Source organism: Gasterosteus aculeatus, chromosome 20 (genome assembly GCF_964276395.1).
Source record: "Gasterosteus aculeatus chromosome 20, fGasAcu3.hap1.1, whole genome shotgun sequence".
Classification (NCBI taxonomy): domain Eukaryota; kingdom Metazoa; phylum Chordata; class Actinopteri; order Perciformes; family Gasterosteidae; genus Gasterosteus; species Gasterosteus aculeatus.
The window spans coordinates 5,618,835-5,624,397 of NC_135707.1; positions in this window are offsets into that span (position 1 = coordinate 5,618,835).

Consider the following 5,563-nt stretch of genomic DNA (forward strand, 5'->3'; position numbering starts at 1 on the left):
AGCATTCTTCCTTAACCATCTGCCCCTCGCCCCTCCTTCCCCGCTAAAGTCTGTTTTGCCCCAAACTCAATGGGATTACACTGGGCCTTGGTGAAGGATAGGGCAAACGAAAGGAGAGTGCGTGGCGGTGGGGGCTTGTTGGGGGCTTGTTGGGGGGCGAGGATGTGATGGATCAGGGGACGCTGTGATGCAGATGGAGCGTTGGGAGGGGAGACACTTTATTTCTGATCCGAGCTCAGAGGCCGCCATTGATCGCGATGCGCTGGGAGGGAAAAACAACGTCATCGGGCCCAAGTCACGACAGCCACGTTGTCGTTGCGGCGGGCGAGTTGGCGCGAGGAAGCGACGCTCGAGGAGCACGTGAAGTGTGTCTTTTCAATGGCCTTCAGGCATAAAGCGGCAAACGCTATAAAGTCTACTCGGCTCTTCTGCGGCCTGGAGGTGTTTTGTGTCCGTCCTCCCCGCCGCTCGCCCCGGGCGTCTGTCTCTACACGACTACCAGACATTCGGCTGGTCAAACAAGTGTTAGATCTTTAAATGGGAATGTTTGACTCCACACTGCTGCTGAATAATTGAGGAGGCTGGCCGATTAATTCACATCTTCGAGCTCTCTGCTGCGCGTCCTGAGAGAGCGTGACAGACACCGGCGGCGGGGGGCCAAAGACGCGCTTACTGTAACACCCAAACCCTTTTCGCGGCATTGCACGGACAACAGGAAGATTTTAGCGGCAATGGGGGGGGTTGGTGGACTTGGTGCTAAAAGCCAACAGTGGGATTTTAGAGAGGGCCCCTCTCCACCCTGCAGCCTCTTTGTACATCTCTTTAAGGATGAGTGCTGTAATTGTGTTCTGATTCTGCGGACCGCATCGACCCCGCTGACCCCCCCGCGAAGAGTGCCAAGAGTCACATCTCTAAATATGGCCAGAGCGAGAGGGCGGGGAGGTGGGGGTCGCCTCTGCATGTTAGACTGTGGACCTCACCTCCTTGTCCTTCTATTAGTTTGACCTCAACTACAGAACTCCACACTTGAGCTCCACAGATTTTCACTTTGGCAAAGAGAGAGAGAGAGAGACGGATAGAGAGAGAGAGAGAGAGAGAGAGAGAGAGAGAGAGAGAGAGAGAGAGAGGGTCGCCTCGCAGGAAGCTGGCAAAGTCATGGTCAAGGTCATGGGACAACTTACGAGGCTGTATTTCTTTGGGAGTTTAGTAAGTAAGTCACTATTGTCAGTAAGTGGCGCGGATCCACTCCCCTGCCAATGATGTAGTTCCGGGCTTTTATTGTGAAAGGTTTTTATTTTTAACTTATCTTCATACAGAAGAGCCGCGGTGTTGTGTACTTCCTGAAATGTCGGAAACTCAGAAATGTAAAAACCCCAAACCATGACCCTTTCTCACACACTCACACTCACATGGACTAAGTGTGTGGGATTGAAAAAAAAAAAAGAGAAGGAAAACACGTTTAAGCCGTAATCTCGCCGTCTCAGGGCTTGAATGCTTCTACAAGTGGGATTAGCATCGCAGCTAAAATAACACAAAGAAAGCTGGAGGAGAGCCAAACAGTGCCAAGAAAAGGTCTATTGTTGTCCAAGTTTTGTTATCGCCTGGAATTAACTGCACTTAGTTACACCATAACACACACACACACACACACACACACACACACATTCACACACACTCTGCAGTGCTATTTTTTATTTTCTCTGCAGTTTTCACACTGTTCCCGTGCAGCTGTCAGTAATCCAGACGCTCATGCAGGTGTTTTTTCATCAGGTTAACAATGTGATGGCAAGTGATCGGCCCCCAAATGTTCCCCCCACCCACCCTCCCTGAATCCCCACTGTGTCCCCATCGATATTATTGATCCTCCCGCGTTTAATCCTCATGTTTATCTGCTCCAGGTACTTAATTGCCGGACTCTCCCGAAAAAGTGTGAAGGGCCCAACGAGTCCTCCCGCGACAACGTCACCGTGAGGCGATCCGCTCTCAGCATCTGACCCCATTAAAATGGCCGTCGCGGGCCAGAGTTCAAGGAGAGGATTATGGCTTCTTGCCAATGACCCGTTTGAACCCTGAAGGGTGTCACAGTGGTGATTAGGGGGATATTATCAAGGCGACGTGGCGGAGACACCACAGGCGGAGGGAGGGAGGGAGGGAGGGAGGGAGAGAGAGAGGGAGAGAGAGAGAGTTGTGCGAGTTGCTGTTGCTTCATTTCAAGACGGAGAAGGTCACGACATTCTGTGCAGACATTCAAGTAGAACCTGCATCTTATTCTGTATACTAATATTCTGGTGATTTTTATCCGCTGCCCCATTTGTAGTTTCAACTTCATGGCTTTCAATTTGCAAATTTGTGAGATAGTATTATTACGTCTTCTCACATGTCACAGGGGGCCATTCTCAACAGGATTACATTAAAAAGACTTGTAAAAGTTTCATACACATTTCAATATGAGGAAGCTATGAATGACGTAGTTTGAGCTGCCTTTGCCTTTATTGCTCAGTCAAAAGTTTGCCTACTCATGGTCAATCTACACATTATGCCTGCAAGCCTCTATGTAAGTTTGAAATATGTTCTATCCCTTTTAATGGAGACATTTGTGTCAGAATAGGACTTTTGGCACCTTTGGTCTTTTTGGCCACCGCAGGTACCGGTACTGTCACAGCACCAATGGAGAAATCTACATAGGAACAGTAACAACAGTAAAAAACTAAAGAAAAATAAAGATTTCTGAAGTTGAAGGTCTCTCCAGCTCAGGAGAGTCAGGGGAGCAGAAAAGGGGGAGGAGGAGGAGGAGGAGGAGGAGGGGGCCTCTTCCTCGTGCCTCCAGCCGAGCAGAAAATCTCAGCAAATTAGTTACCGCGACGACGGCCGGTCGGGGAGCTTTCATCCAGCGCAGCAGGGGAGCCGCCATGGGATCGGGATAAGAAACACCCTCTCATAACAACATCTTCCCTCACCCCCCCCCCGCTCTCCCCCTCACCCCCCCACCCCACCCCAACCGTCCATTACTGTTTCCTGGCTGGCGGGGAGCAGCAGAGGGCTCGACGGCCTGTTTGGCTGTTAAACGGCTCTCCAGCATTAGCACCCCTGAAAAGGTGTCACATAAACACCAAGCAGCTGCTAAGAACTGCTGCGGTCCCACGAGTGTGGACCGGCATCGCCCTGTGTGTGTCTGTGTGTGTGCCAGTACACAAATAACACACACGGATGCAATGACAATCAATGTGAACTTGAAGTAAGAAGGCTCACGCCCACATCAACGAAAGTTTTGCAGACTTTGTAAGGCCTGCAAACTAAAACTCTTTATTTTTCAAATAAATGACAAAGATTCATCTCCTCTTTTTACGATGCAGGAAACATGATTAGATTGAAAGGAGGACACATGAGTTGTCGACTCAGTAAGTGAATCTTTCAACACCTTATATTCCAAAATGAAAAAGCTGGTAAGACACAAAAAGTAATTAATATTAAAAGAAAATATGATTTGGGTTATATGGTTGTCAGAGCAACAGAGAAGGATTCTGGGTACTCTATTTGAGGAGACGAAGCAGCAGTTAGTGTGTGGAACTTACTTCCTATGAGGTGACGACCTCCGCTTTTAAATGGAAGCCGATGTCAGGCGCCTTAAAGTTACATTCCCTGAAATCTCCATGAGGGGGCGACTCCTCCGGTCATGTCGAATATCTGCGAGTCTCTTTTTAAGAGAGGTTATTGTTGCGTCGTGGTGTTCTAATCAGGTCGGACCCCTTTTAGATTGTGCAGGTTGGGTTTATTCTGGCAGAGTGAAGAGTCTCACTGCAGCCTCGTAAAAAGATTCAAACCCTCGCAGTCGGTTTCAGCTGCGCTGTACATGCATGTACACACACTTTGTCTCCGACCCCCCGGAGAAACACATTGTTAGGAACAGACCGATGCCCAGTGGACACGCCGCTGCTAAAATGTATGGAAGATGGAACATACAGAGTATCCCCTCTGTGTGATTGCCATCCGCACACACACAAACACACACACACACTGTCACATGACACATACACACTATCACACGTCCCTGCAGCCCGACTCCCGACACACATGAAAAGTGTGTCCTTTTTGTCTTTCAGAGCCGACGAATAAAAATCAATCAAGTACATAACAGTCGTGTTTTATCTGGTTTTAAAACATGCGCAATTGATTTCTCCGGCCTCGCCTACAAAGACGCACAGGCTGCTCAGTACAGGGGGGCCGAGGGGGGGGGAGCCATTTTCACTTGAATTAATAAATCAGTGGCTTGGTCAGCGGCCTCATGCTAAAAAGTTTACTACAATCCATGTCATCACATATGTCACCTGTATGTAATTGATGAAGCAGGACTGGGGAAGTAGTGGAAAACGTCTGTGCCCTTGGTGGGGGGAGGGGGGCGGGGGGGCAATTGTTGTTGGGAGATCTTTGGTATTTAGGCTGAGAAGATGCAAAGCCTGTGGTCAGTTTGTGCAGAATAAGACGTAAACAAATCAACCGATTATCTGGAAATATAGTGTTGATAACGCTGTCATTACTTTGCCGCTCTCTGAATAAGAAGGTGCAGAATGATGGAGTGGCGACAGATAGATGTGGCCACGGACTTCTGTTTCTCTGCGACCTTTGACCCCCCTCCCATTCCCCTCCCCTCCCCTCCCGCCCTGCCTGCCCGTCTGCTGCCGTCTAGCAGTCGCTGCACGACGATAGACGACGGGCGGGCGGTAAAATATGCGTCTTTGAGCTCGGATATAAACACACAGTCGGCTTCCTGGTCCTGACCGGGAGGTTGTTGGTGGTAGCGGGGTCAGGTCTAAGGGTGTGTGTGCGTGTGTGTGTGTGTGTGAGTCTATGTGAGTGCGCTGGACTGCTCGTTCTCCATGTGAAATGATTAGGTGTTGATTTTTTTTGTCACGTAACAATGTTCTTGTCCCGGACCAACCAAGTTGTTTCCTGTGAAGACGGAAGTTCATTTTACAACATTTTTTGTGATGTTTTCCGTATGTAAGGGTTATATTGTTATGTTGTATAAATCAGTCTCTGAATGACATGTGAACAAAGATTTGTGTATTCCGGAGAAACAAAAATTAACTCCTCAATTTGTATTTTTTCATCCTCCTATCTGAAAGATGAGGTGTAGTTGAAGGAAAACACACCCAAAGTACAAACTCTGTGGCTGCAACATGTGCCCAAACACGTGTGCCGGGTCAGTGTTCAGCTCAGGTCAGCGTAGAGATAAACTATCTCACTGATGCTAATAGTGGCTCCAATGCAGCCCATTAGTGAGACACAATTATAGAACATCTCAAATTAGTGAGCCATTGAACACAACACCCCCCCCCCCCCCCTTTCTCTTTTACTCAGTATCCTAATCAGTTCCATGCAGACTGCAGTTTAGCAGACGAGCTCTCATTAAGGAAGTGCTGCCCAATTTCAAAATAAAACACTTCTTCTAAAAATGTTGGGATTGTGGAGCATGTGACTCATTAATATTTTTAACTGTCAGCACTCTGGTCGGGATCTGGTCGTGGTCTTCTGAAGGACTCGGCTCCTCTGCTTGTCTTATCTG